This window comes from Dendrobates tinctorius, unplaced genomic scaffold (assembly GCF_039654945.1).
Source record: "Dendrobates tinctorius isolate UK_male_01 unplaced genomic scaffold, ASM3965494v1 ptg000060l, whole genome shotgun sequence".
NCBI lineage: Eukaryota > Metazoa > Chordata > Amphibia > Anura > Dendrobatidae > Dendrobates > Dendrobates tinctorius.
In genome coordinates, this window is record NW_027361728.1 from 10,796,933 (window position 1) to 10,811,671 (window position 14,739).

At 46.5% G+C, this 14,739-nt stretch overlaps 1 protein-coding gene across 1 annotated transcript in view; it reads right to left on the bottom strand.

Annotated features, from left to right (window-relative positions):
- LOC141092497 (uncharacterized) overlaps window positions 1–14,521 on the bottom strand; it is a 41,450-nt gene extending 26,929 nt beyond the window's left edge. Inside the window, exon 1 of the mRNA XM_073578682.1 lies at window positions 14,268–14,521. The gene's annotated coding sequence lies outside the window, so the exon portion shown is untranslated. The remainder of the gene's footprint in view (window positions 1–14,267) is intronic.
- Window positions 14,522–14,739: the final 218 nt, after the last annotated feature.

A 14,739-nucleotide genomic window follows, 5' to 3' on the forward strand; every position in this document is an offset into this window, starting at 1 on the left:
GTGAGCACAACCCCCATCTGTGGATGTTGGGCACTCAGACCATCCTCATGGAGTCGGTTTGTGGCCTGCTGAAGGTCATTTTGCAGGGCTCTGGCAGTGCTCCTCCTGTTCCTCCTTCCACAAAGGCAGAGGTAGTGGTCCTATTGCTGGGTTGTTGCCCTCCTACAGCCCCCTCCAATCTCCTGTTGTACTGTCCTGTCTCCTGGTAGCGCCTTCAGCCTCTGGACACTATGCTGACAGACACAGCAATCCTTCTTGCCACAGCTCGCATTGATGTTCCATCCTGGATGAGCTGCACTACCTGAGCCACTTGTGTGGGTTGTAGAGTCCGTCTCATGCTACCACAAGTGTGAAGGCACAACCAACATTCAAAAGTGACCAAAACATCAGCCAGAAAGCATTGGTACTGAGATGTGGTCTGTGGTCCCCACCTGCAGAACCAACTCCTTTATTGAGGGTGTCTTGATAATTGCCAATAATTCCATCTGTTTTCTATTCCATTTGCACAACAGCATGTGAAATTGATTGTCAGTCAGTGTTGCTTCCTAAGTGGACAGTTTGATTTCACAGAAGTTTGATTTACTTGGAGTTATATTCTGTTATTTACGCATTCCCTTTATTTTTTTGATCAGTGTATTTTTCTATTGACTTGCATAAACTAATTTACTCCAAACTGTCTAATCTATTGTGCAAGCAGTAACCCTCATACTAGCACCCCCGATGATGTTTCCAATCACAGCTGAAAGCAGAGCAGCACGGTGCCCCTGTCCTGACATCACATTGAGCTTCTACAATTACATGATTACTTTGTAACTTTTTTTTTCCTGAGTGACTGTTGAGAGCAGCACAAAATCCAAGAATCCAGGCAGCAGCCTCTTATCCTCGTCTGCCCTCCCATCCTGGCGGTCCAGCACAATTTACAGTCTACTGCTCTAGGAAGACTTCCAAACACTGCCGCCTGCTCTGTGCTGTGCATCAGAAATGAAAACCAAACCCAAAATAGTTAATATATATGATACCGTATATGCCAGGATCTGCCCATCCCGTTCACGCACAGATGTTTATTACATCTAATAGTCAGCATAAACGCGGATTATGTAAAGAATTCAGGTTATTTTAAAAGCAACTCAGGATAAGATCAAGACATTTCACATAACTAAATACAGCACATAATGAGGAGGTGATTGATGGATACAGGCAAGGGTTTATTACTTTATTGCCATCTATTACTGATGAGCGAACATGCTGGGATAAGGTGTTATATGAGCATGATTGGGTGCTAACCAAGTGTCTTCAGCGTGCTCGAAAAATATGTTTGAGTCCCCGCGGCTGCATGTCTCACGGCTGTTCTACATCAGCAACACATGCAGGGATTGCCTAAAAAACAGGCTCTCCATACACGTGTTGTGACTATGAAACAGCCTTGACACATGCAGCTGCGGTGCCGAACAGGTGATTATCAGGAGCGCTCCAGGTATCCAGGTCCCTGATGCAGCTATTCAGTAAGCGCTATAGCTACTCAGATAAGGACTTATCCGAAGCTATTTGATCAACCCTAATTATCATTATTGTCCCCATTGTGGCTCACAATCTAAAGCAAAACTATGCAGGCAATTTCATCTACCTGGATCAGTGATAAGGTGGTCAAAATAAGATCACTGGGGCTCAGACTGCTGGCGCCTCCGATTGCTCCCTAAATCCTGTGTGAATGGGGAAGTAGAAAACACGTGTGACAGCCTCTCCATTCACGTCTATGGGTTTATGAGAATGGTAGTGTCCATATGTGACCATTGCTCCCAGTGACTGGAGTAGTGGTAACACATGAGCTTCACTCACACCGGGCCGGGCATAAGAGACCTCTGTTCTTATGATCGATAGGAGTCTCAGAGGTTGACCCCATTGATCATACAGATCACCTATTCTGGGGATAGGTGATAAATAATATTCGCAGGATAACTAGGCTAAGCAACGGATGGGATCTATTCACAAAAACAAAGATGTCTGATTATCTTCATAGTCACTTATTAGACAAAAAAATCTCTCCTGTCACCTGTTATAAATCTGCTTTTTACCAGGTGTAAATGCCGCTGTTCTCCTGATTCTGGCATTATTCTTCCTTTGTTCTTGTGCATCTGCGCTCCTGAGATATGGTTCCTCTTTCAGTATATAAATGTGGACTTTTTATCCAACTGGTCGTGGTCCTCCACAAGAATCACTTAGAGAAGAGTAGGGGATCACACCCACCAGGCTAAAAATACTAACTTTGTGTGAAGGGAAGAGGGGGCCCATATCTCAGGAATGGAGAGGCACAGGTAAAAAATAAAAACAACATCAGAATCAGGAGAACAGAGGCATTTATATTTGGGTAAATACCCATTTATCTCAGGTAATAGGTCCCCTTTATTAGGTGACCTGTCCCCTGTCATACAGAAACCGTTGCTTAGACTAGTTCCTGCTCTTGCCGTTGCGTATCTTGTGGTTAGCCATATTTCCTGAGTCAGTACAAGTTCAGTGGGCAGATGGTTAGGTTATCCAATAAAAGGTCATATCTACAAATCTTGATGATACGAATTACAATATATGTTGGTTTTGAGCTGTTTGATATAAAATGCCTATCCTAGCAAATATATTTATAGCGCAGCCAGCAACGATAGTCTTCTTATGCGCCTAGCTAATCTATATATCAGCCATTAATAAGTCTTTTTAGGAAGTTAGTAAAAAAACTTTTAGTGATTCTTCTATATACTGCAGGGAGGATTCATCAAAGATTTTATCCCAGAAAACGAGCATAGAATGCTTAGAAAAGCCTCAATATGTTAGCGCAACGCAGAGTTGCGCAAAGACTTTGTAATTTATCGTATTTTCACGCTAATTTGAAAATGCACTGAGCCGGTGAGCAGTTGGGGTGAGATGGGGTTATGGCTGTGCCGGACCGTCAAATTTTTTCTTGCAAGACAAATGTGACTGGAGTAGCATTTGTGGCTATATGCACGCAAGCACACGCCACAGAGGAGGCGCGCAAAATTCATTACGTGACATGTGCATCTTAATGAATTCGGCTCAGCGTACTCCAGTGAACCCATTATTAAGACTACTGTGGGCAATACCAATCTTAAAGGGATTTTCCAAGCAAAACCAATAAGTCTGCAGTCACTGTGTGCTGCGGGGATTCGTCGGCCTCAGACCCGGGACCAGAGGGTATGTATGAGTTATACATTCCCCCGGTCGCTCTCCATACACTTGTATAGAATGAGGCCGCACCCTCTAGTTGGACAGGCCGACCGATTGTCCACGTCACTAGAAGGGGCGTCACCCCGTCTCTATGCACATGAATGGAACGAGGCCACGCCCACTGGCAGGTGGAATGTATAACTCATACATACCCTCCAGTTTCGGGTCTGAAGCCGGTGAATCCCCGCAGTGCACAGTGCGTGAGGTGGGGGAATTCATAGAGTGACTGCAGACTTACCGGTTTTGACCAGACAACCCCTTTAATGAATGTACCCCAATATTTTTGCATAAATGTACCATATTGAAAATGAGAACCTGCACTTTTTATAAATGTATTATCCAATTTTTTCAATTGTAAAGTGCAGCTTAGCACTGGATACAGTCATATCTGTGCTTATAGACACTAATATAAACACATGCGAGATCTGTACATGTGAGAAGCAGACCGTGTCTGGTAGTGATTAGCATAAACAAGGGATGTCAGGAAGCTTGGAAGTAATGCTTGAATAAACTCCAAAGTGTTAGTTACACAGGTAATGGCGCCCACACATGCTGAAAGCTGCTGGGTGGCTCTCCAGAACCATCTTTACGGTCTATATTATTTGCTTTGAAATATACCGTTAAACAAAAGTGAGACCTTTTAAGGTATGAAAACATGGAACATTTCCGCTGTAGACCTTCTGAGCTGCAGCAACATTTGCGACAGTAAAAACTACTGCAGATTTTGATGTGGAATTATTGAGGTTCAGCTGCAAATTACAGATCTGCAGTGACATCCACAGCATGAAGTGATGTGCTACACATGTGGCGCCCCTAGGAGTATGGCCGCCACAGTGGCTTTGCCTTCCTCCAGGGAGGGTAATGACAGGCTTGGAAGCAGTGAAGGGTCTCTCTCGCAGTTAACCTATACATGTGTGGGGAGGAGGACCCCCATATAGTGTTTGGGCTGGAACCAAGGGGACCGCCATCAGAGTTATTGAAGGAAGCACAACAGGGGAATTACAAAGGGAGACATGCGACTGAGGTTGTCAGGGCAACAGGGGGAGGGGCTAGGGTAAAAGGAGCAGGGGACGCGCTGAAGTGGCAGTTGGGGAAGAGAGGGAGTGAAGGCAAGACGCAGGGTGACTTGCAGGGGCACCGAGAGGAGCCTGCGAGGAGAAAGCAACCGATTTACCGACAAGAGAGACGTGAGAGACTGTGCCCAGAGACTGCTCCCCGCTCCCGTTCTGAGAGAATTATCCCCGCTAACCCCCGCCTTGAAGGGAGAGGAGCTATACCTCTGGTTGTGGCCGTGAGTACTGGTAACCAGGCCTCAGAGACCTGGGCCCTTCCCCCCAGCCTTCCCCCATCATGCCGACCCGGCCATCATCGGCCTCAAGATACGCCACATTGTCACAGGCGGGATAAAAGGCTCGCTACCCTGGCTTAGGAAGAGACTCCTTGGTAAAGGACGGCTACGGGCCTTTCTGGGGAACTGCGTCATCACCGCGCGCCACCTCCATCATTTACTTCAGGGCCCGTTGAGCCCCAACGGCACTGCTTTCTTCAGGTCCTGTTGCGCCCCAGCGGCAGCGTTTTCTTCAGGGCCTGTTGCACCCCAGCGGCAGCGTTTCCTTCAGGGCCTGTTGCACCCCAGCGTCAGCGTTACCTTCAGGGCCTGTTGCGCCCCAACGTCCCCGTTTCCTTCAGGGCCTGTTGCGCCCCAACGTCCTCGTTTTCTTCAGGGCTTGTTGCGCCCCAATGGTATTATTTTCTTCAGGGCCTGTTGCCCCCACCAACGTCACTTTCCTCAGGACAGCCGCCTCAGCGACCTCAACGCGGCCACGCTACTGAACCCCGCAGTCCCTGAAAGGCTAAGTGAAACTATATTTGGTTAAGTTTGTTGAGTCCCTGCGTGGACTGTTGGTGTTGTTTCTTTATCCTTGTTTTGTTCAGCCTAGCCCATCGGCTAGAGTTATATAAACGTGATTTCAAAAACCACCGTTCATCTAGTGTCTCGTCACTGCATCCTGTGAGCCTGTCCAACCCTACACATGCAACACAGTTCCACTCCAGGCCAGCAGGGGGGACTCTGAACCGGAATTAAGGGGAGGAGTGCTCTCTGGGGGCCAAGAGGAAGGAGTGGGTAGTTAGTCTGAGGAGGGTGAAGTGTGCAGATGTGAGGAAGAAGCGCGGAGATCGAGCAGAGAGAAAAGGCTCATCTCCAGTGAGAGCGCACGAACTGGAGCCTGGTCTCCACGGTTGTATGGATACTAATGGTCCTGCAACAGACACCAGAGGAGTAGGAAGTTGCAAATACTTGACTCCCACCTAAGACTCGGAGGCACAACAGCACGGTGTGAGCCAAGAGAGAAATAGCGGCTACAGCTGTCTGCCATAAGAGGTATTCAGAGAAACGATAGTAAGGAGGAACTTCAGTGTAACTCGGTACTGGAGACACCTCAAGCACAAGCGCTAGGAAGGAGACTGCACAGCCCATCTGCTGAGAGAGAATCCCTGAGTTGCTTCCAGGCTAACCTGCTCTGGTACCATCTGTAATCAGGACCCTGTACTGCATTTGCCAAGTAAAGGTACATAAACTGCACCTCGCTGTGTCTTTGTCTGCTTCCTACCCTTCCAGCACCGCTACATCCCCGTGCCAATCACATCTACACTGCCCTGGGACTACAGCTTCACCTGTGGGGAGCTTTTACATCTTTGCTGCACCATCAGTCCCAGCGGATCTGCATGCAGCGTCGGCTTAACACCTCCCTTGTCGAACACCACAGGTGGCGTCACAAACTATTCATTCAATTAACTACATTCCACCAATCTCCCTATTACTTGGGCGCCCAGGGCCACGGACCAGGTCACTGCTGCTGTGACACATCCCGCTGATACTGGCCTGGTACCGAGTACCCCACAGCCCTGGGAGGGCGACCCACACACTTCACAGCCTCCGCCCCAGTCAGCTTACGTTAAACATGTTCTTTGCCACGTGATTTTTTTTTTAAATGTTGAGTGAGATGCAATGGCAGAAACGTGATCTGGTGTCTGATTGGGATCATTTGCCACATTTGGAGTCATCTTCAAAACTGTATTCACAAGTTCAGGCTTTTGATGCAGTCATCAAATCCAAAAACGCATTAGAGAGAAGTTGTGGGCATTTTAGGAACCTCTTTCTATGATCTATTTCTGGCTTTGACTTCAAAAACGACATAAAACACATGAACATGGAAAAAAGTGTAGCTGTCATTTTCATTTTTATTTCATAAATCAATAGTGCACATGAAAATAACCAAGTGTGTAATATATCTCATCAGAGAAATCTGCTTTTTCCTCTGCCAAAAGTAATCAGTCATTATCAAAATTCTAGGTAAAATCTGTATTCAGTGAGGACTTTCCCATTACTGAGAGGGGATGGCCGCTCCTACTGATGAGAGTCTATGTAGATAGAGAGAGGAGCTCTGCTTCTAGCTCCTCCCCCTCCTATCTACATAGACTTATCAGTAGCAGCGGCCATCCCCTCTCAGTAATGGGAAAGTCCTCACTGAATACAGATTTTACCTAGAATTTTGATAATGACTGATTACTTTTGGCAGAGGAAAAAGCAGATTTCTCTGATGAGATATATTACACATTTGGTTATTTTCATGTGCACTGCTGATTTATGAAATAAAAATGAAAATGACGGTTACTCTTTAAATATTATTCTTTTTAGCTAGGGATGAGCGAGCATACTCGTTAGGATTCAGTACTCGGCGAGTAATGCTGTACTCGCGGTACTCGAATCCTGGCGAGTATTTCACTACTCGCCTTGCAATATTCGGCACAGCCCGCACAGTCCTTCCACAGCCCAGCACAGTCCCCGCACAGCCAAGCACAGTCCACACACAGTCCAGCACAGTCCCACACAGCCCGGCATAGTCCCCACACAGTCCCCGCACAGGCCAGCACAGTCCCACACAGCCCTGCATAGTCCCCGCACAGTACCTGCACAGCCCAGCACAGTCCCACAGAGCCCAGCATAGTTCCAACACAGAAGCTGCAAAGCCCAGCACAGTCCCGCACAGCCTGGCACAGTCCCCTCTGAATACCTGCACAGTCTAGCACAGTCCCGCACAGGCCAGCACAGACCCACACAGCCCGGCATAGTCCCCGCACAGTACCTGCAAAGCCCTGCCCAGTCCCAAACAGCCCAGCAAGTCTTCTCACAGGTCAACACAGTCCCGCACAGCCTGGCACAGTCTTCGCACAGGCCAGCACAGTCCCGCACAGCCCGGCACAGTCTTCGCACAGGCCAGCACAGTCCCGCACAGCCTGGCACAGTCTTCGCACAGGCCAGCACTGTCCCGCACAGCCCGGCACAGTCTTCGCACAGGCCAGCACAGTCCCGCACAGCCTGGCACAGTCTTCGTACAGGCCAGTACTGTCCCGCACAGCCCGGCACAGTCTTCTCACAGTCCCGCACAGCCCAGCACAGTCTTTGCACAGGCCAGCACAGTCCTGCACAACCCGGCACAGTCTTCACACAGTCCCCATCCAGCCCAGCACACACACAGCCCATTACTCGCATTCCCATAGACTTACATTGGACTCGTTACGAGTACCCGAGTATTAGGAGGTACTCCGACTCGTAACGAGTACAGCGAGTCCGAATACTTCACTACTCGCTCATCCCTATTTTTAGCATCTTAACCTTTTTTGGTAACATTTTATCTGAATCCTGCTGTTGTAGGTAACCAATAAACATATAGATTTACTATAGACGCTTAGTAACATCTATTCATGCATGTAGAATGATTGTAACAAGTTTTCTATATGTTACATAAAAATCATTTTAAGGGTACCTGTACACTTAGGACACGTTCACATGACATCTTTTTCAGGCAGATTCTGCGCTGAAAATAGCCTGAAAAGTGCTAAATAAGCTATGTAAAAATGACTCGCTGTTCACATGGTCAGGCTTTTGAACATCTTCTAACTACTACTTCATGTTTCTGAATATGCCAAATGGTTAAAAAATGTGAGCAGACCATTCTTTGGGTGTTTTCCGCTCTCAACATGCTCTACACTTTCTTCTAGTAGTCAATTGGCAGGCTCAAAATATGCCAGGCAGATATCGAGCAAATTTTTCTTAGTGTATTTCAAGCATTTTTGCTTGAAAAACCAAGAGCAGTTTCTTCATTATTTATGGGGTTAAAAATGACCGAAGCACAAAAGACACCACAAAAACACTATAAGAACACAAAAAAACCCGTTGGCATCCAAAAAGCATCTAGCTTCCTTTAGCGTTTTCCTCTGTAATTCGCCTGCGCTGAAAAAAAAAGACATTGTGTGAACAGACCCTGAGAAGTTATTTTTTTTTTTGCTGAAGGTCTCAGAACTGTGTTTCAAAAACCCCATCCAGCCTTACCGTGAACTATTGCGCTATACACCCACAAGTCAAGTACAAGCACACATGTAGGAGACGGAAAATGATACACTTGCAGTCTACAATTTATGACTATTGAGATATAAAAAGACTTAGTTACATTCCCAGAATTCTGCAATGGTAAGTGAAGATAAGAGATGCACGGAAAGATCACAACACTGTGTGCATTAAAGGCCCCGTTACACGCGTCAATGTCCCAGCAATCCCACCAACGATCTGACGTGGATGGGATCGCTGGGACATAGTTAGCTGATCGCTGGTGAGCTGTCACATAGACAGACCCACCAGCAATCAGGACCAGCGAGCAAGCTGGCATCCAATGTAAACAGCGGGTATCTAAGAGCCGCGCGGCTCTTAGTTACCCGCTGTTTACATTGGATACCAGATCCCAGCGTGGCTGATCGTTGCTCTCCCGCTGCCACACGCAGCGATGCGTGCTGGCTAGCGGGAGACCAATGATCAAAAAATGGCCCAGGACGATCCTGCATGATCAGTGATACCCGGCGGGGGGGCGCGGTCACTGATGCGTGCCACACACAGCGAGATCGCTGGCGAGATGGCTGTGACGTCACAAAATCAGCGATCTTGCTAGCGATCTCACTGTGTGTGACGGGGCCTTAATCCTTCCAGAATGAAAACAGTACAGGACTATTAGGGCCATGGTGCTCCATGGCCAGTCTGCACGACTGTCTGCTTAGGATTGCTATAGGGACCTGACCGTGGGGAACGTGGTGGCATGTGTGGGTGCAGCACTCTGCTCATAAACATGCACATTGCCATATACTTTAGCAATGTAAAGAAATATCACAACTGTTCACTAGATCCATTTTTTTACAGAAGGTAAAATACAAATAGTATCCATTTAATGTTCTATCCTAGTGTGATATTTACGGTGGGACAATCCCTTTGGTGAATTATCTACAAATTCCTAGACTGTGCTTTGAGACCATGTAAGAAAAAAAAATCATAATGTGCTCAATTTCATGTATGCTGAACCATACTACCCTAAGTATGAGGCTACTACAGGGCAATGCCGAGCCTCCAGGAGGCGTCATATGTAGGGAAGGTGACCTGACGGACGGATGTGTCAGTAGGGAGAAGGGATGGTTTGTGCACTGTAGACAGATGTTGGCAATGACAGAAGGGAAACAGCTGGGGAAAATGGAATAGGAGTGCAATACCTAAGTTTGACCACAAGATGGCAGGGGAGAGCGTAATTCAGGACTTGACAGCAGCTTAGGGCTTTAGAAACCGCTTAGTCATGGGGGGGCAGGGAGTTAGGAACCCAGGAGGGAATTTCCCGAGGAGGGAGACAAATAGGACAGGGGTGGGTTCCAGAGGGTTCTAGTCTCGGGAGGAGCTCCGGAGAAGAACCAGTACGGAGAACTGACAACAGTGGAGAGCTCGACCAGGGGACTGACAGGAAGAAACAGTCAGGGGGGTGGCCCTGACACTAGGAACCGCAGGACAGACGAGGCCCCGGGGGTACCGATTGGACGACGACCTCGGACTGGTGAAGCGCTGGTGGTAGATAGGCCTAGGGCAGCCCCAGCAAGGATCCGTGAGGAACGTCACTACGACTGAAGGAAGGTGAAGGTACCCGGGCCTGAATACGGAGAGCTGTAAAGGTGCTGCGGTGTATGGCTACGGACGTCAGGAGGACGGCCAATAAACTCAGACCTGTTGCAACCAAAATCCGCCTTCGTCTGGTGTCTGTGTCGTCTGGTGGTGGTAAGCAGTGGACCACCCCCAATCCGGGCCCCTACCACACATACAGAAACATACATTTGTTAATGGATCCAAAACACAGACCTGTACTCAATGTGCTATTGCATAGACTCCGTGCACATGAGCCCTAAACCTGGGCTTGAGAAGGCTTTCTTTCTTATTTCTAGTAGGCTAAGCTCTCATGAAACATATTTGCTGCATCCCACAGTGATACCTGCAGCAGAACAAACCACAGCGGATATCTTTGCAAAAAAGGTGCGAGGAAGCCACGCATTTCACTCTTTGCATGGCAATAAGAGAAACTCGCGTCTATATCTGCAACAAAAAATGATATGCTGCAGATCTCAAACCCACAGCTCCTGACGGTTTACACTGCGGATGTATTTCACAGCATGCGCATGAGATCTCTTAAAATCTCATGATCTTCGATGCACCAAAATTAAAGCAGCCTTTCTACTAATTTCACAGCCTTAAAACTCTTCTACTTTGGATGGCAAGTTTAGCGCTGCAGACAATACTTTTCTTGACATAAAAAACACAGGAATCTCAAATAGCTGGAAGAAAACAGAATGCCAGGAATACATTGGTTTAAGGAATAAGGGATGATAAAATGTCATTGTTTCCTATTGTACTATCACATATGGAAACCACAGAGGCAATTGCAATTTTGCAACTGCTATTTTTCTATTAAAGTCAATAAGATATAAAAAAAAAATATCACAAAAATACTAGAAAAATAACACAACTGCATGATAATAAACAGCAGAGGGTCAAAATGCACAAACCATTAGGATAGAGGGGTATCTGGGGGGGGGAGGCGGCAGGGGCGCAGTCGGGATGACCTAATGTGTCAGTTCCAAGTATCTCCCCCAATGGCTGCATTCTGCCACCCCCCCCCCGGATTGGGAGTTAGCAGTTCTTCGAGACAGCTGTCAAGCTGATAGCTGGCACAGAGCAAGTGCAGCGCGCCGGCTCCCAGTGTTCAATAGTACTCACGTTTAACAGATGCGAGTACAATTGACGCTCTGACCGCTGGGTCACAGAGACTCTAGCAGTGTGATCTTGTCATGTGATCACGCTGCTGATGTCACTCGCCGCTGCAGAGGTACAGATGGGTGGTAAGTGCTCCACATTAGCGGAGCTGAAGACACTGAAGGTAAGAGGGGGGTATTTACTGGGTGATGTTTACTGGGGGTGATGTATTTAGTGTGTGGGGCAGTATTTGCTGGGAGGGTAATATGTGTGTGTGTACAGGGGGATATTTACTGTGTGTGTGGGGTATTTACTGTGTGTGTGAGGGGGGTATTTACTGTGTGAGCGGGGTATTTACTGTGTGTGGGGGATAATCACTGTGTGTGTGAGAGGGGTATTCACTGTGTTTGCAGGGTTTATTTACTGTGTGGGGAGATTTAATGTGATGAGGGTTTTTGGCGTAACGGGACTGAGTGATGCTCTGTTGACGTGAAATCACAGAAGCCACAGATTCACCGTCAGGAGCCGACGCTGGGCACAACAGGCAGGTAGTTACTACAAAATAAATAAAATAGTGCTGGATAACCACCCCATTAAAACACAAGATGAGACTGTCTCTTCACCCAATCAGACAAAAATTAAAGGTAACCTGACCGTTGATACCTGGTGCCAGATCAACAGGAAGCATGCATTACAGACCCTGGCTGTTTGATATCAGTCGTGTATGTCTGACACTGAAAGGCTTCAGTGTTTCAGAGAAAAATATACGGTACTTTAAGAGCTGACCATGACTAATTCGCACAGGAGACTAGTCAGATAGGTGGGTTCTTGCTGGCTTTCCCTGCCCTCTGTCAGATATGGACTCCCTATGCGAAAACACACAGAGATGCCCATCTTCAAAGGGGAGCAATTTGGGAGAAGACGCCAGAGACCGACCTTTCTGACTGGTCTCCAGTACGGCTTAGTCCTCGGCAGCCTTTAAGGCTGTGTGCCCACGATCAGGAACAACAGCGTTTTGGATGCAGTGTATTTGCGCTGCATCCAAAGTGCAGCATTCTATATTACAAGCAGAATGTATGGGATTTATAGAAATCCGGGGCCACTGTGCTTTTGTATAACGCTGCGTAAACTCATCCATGGTGCAGGTTTACGAGCAACAGCAGGTCAGTTTCTGCAGCATTTCAGTGTCAAATATACACGACTGAAATCATACAGCACGTGTCTGATACCTGCCTCCCGTAGATCGGGCACCATGCGTAAGCTGCCAGGATCACCTTTAGCTACTTGCCTAACATAGTTTTAGGATCATGGAATCAAACTGCACCCTCTTTGTAAATGATAGGAAAGCCAACTCTTACTGTGTCACCCCACTAATCCAAGACCCCCATCCTTTTTACTACACTGTGTCACCACACTAATCCAATAGTCCAAGATCCCCATCAGTGGTTAGCACTGCAGCCTTGCAGCACTGGAGTCCTGGGTTCGAATCCCACCAAGGACAACATCTGCCAGGAGTTTCTATGTTCTCCCCGTGTTTGCATGGGTTTCCTCTGGGTGCTCCGGTTTCCTCCCACACTCCAAAGACATACTGATAGGCAATATAGATTGTGAGCCCCATCAGGGACAGTGATGATGATAATGTGTGCAAACTGTAAAGCGCTGCGGAATATGTTGGTGCTATATAAAAATAAAGATTATTATTATCCTTTTTACTAAACTGCATCACCCCACTAATCCAATAATCCAAGACCCCCATCCTTTTTACTACAGGTGTCCCAGTTCTAGATTATCACATACCTTTATAACCTATCCTGTGTAAAAGTGATAAACATTAAGCCCCGTCTATAAGAGCGTAAAATGAGTATTTTTCCCAATCAATGGGTCTCAGTAAAAGAAACAAGGAAGAAAAACTTTTGTAAATGAAAGCAGAAACCATAAACACAAAATGAAATTGTAAAAATCTAGACGTAATCTAAATGTAATCAGTGATGGAGTGAAAGCCTCTATTGAGTTCATTTCTGTCATGTGCTTTTCCTGAGAGCTGCATCTAACGTGATCACTTCCATGGAGCTCCATTACAGGGACCAGTGTTCTGCACAAATTCCTTCTTCTTTTCCTCAATGACCGTATTTCAGTAAATCCCTAAACACTAGTACACAGGCTGCATTTTATCTTGGAAACACATTGAGCTCAGCCAAGACTTTGTCTTATGCTTGTAGGAGGATTTCCTGACAAACATATTCATGTGTTCCCAATATTCTATTTTACGTGAATTGAATCATTGCGTTTGTATCCAAAAGGTGACGTCATTTGAATTGGAAAATTTCCAGGTCAACTCTTCTAGGTCTGAAATCTGTGCACTTCACCATTACATGTGGATGGCTGAGAATTGGCTCGTGTATACATTGCGTTGGAAATGTTTCATTAGAATCTGGGCCGAGCTGGATTCGGTCGGAGCACATTAATCTATCGGTGCACATGAGAAATGACTGTCCATATTTTCAGGTTACAAGACATGTCCTAAGCGAATCCAAGTATTCATTCACGCTCCAGACTGAAGGGAGCAGTCGCACACTAAAAACTTGGAAAAGAGGGACATGCAAAATCTGTTTTATTAGCGGCTTCCTGAGACAAGAGAAATTTTGGGGACAAAAAAAAACAATCTGTACTGTCTGGCTGAAGTTTCCCTTATAATTAAGACCCCTAGACCACCCAAAAGGTATTTAACCATCTGTAAAGTAAGATTGCATAAGGCAGTCGGTTCATAAAATATTACAAAATTTCAATGTTTGCTTAACGCTTTCACACAAATATCTTTGGATAATCCAGAAGATTTCAGGAGAAATTCTTTTTGGGAAAGAAGAAAAATTAGACAAATATTGTGAGAATATGAGAAAGATAATAGACTCCAGATGTCACCTACCCTGGCTGCTGGATATCCTGGAGCTCTCCGAGTTGCAGCTCTATAGACTGAGGAACGGTTTTGGTTCCCTCCTATATAGAGCTTGTAGATCAATGAATCAGCAGAGGGGGATGTGTCAATAGGTTAAAACATTTCTTCACTTTTTCCAGGAGCAGTTTTGCTGGTTGGTGGGTACTGCCCTCCTCCTCACCGCTCGCCTGTCTGTGGAATGGGATTTCCCGCTGATTAAGCTAGTAATACATGGGACAAAATAGTTTTTGTTTGGAGATCAGTCCTGTGCTTGAGCAAAAGTTCAATTTAACAAACTATGGGAAGAAAAGTTTCACTCTGGCTCCTTCACTCCTAGAAATGATGAGTATTTAAACAACTGCATACTTCTGGCCATAGGAGGAGCAGGGCAGGTGGAGTTTCTTGGAAAGCTACGCTGAACTTAGATCCTAGAAAAAACTATGATTTTTTTTTTTACTTTAAT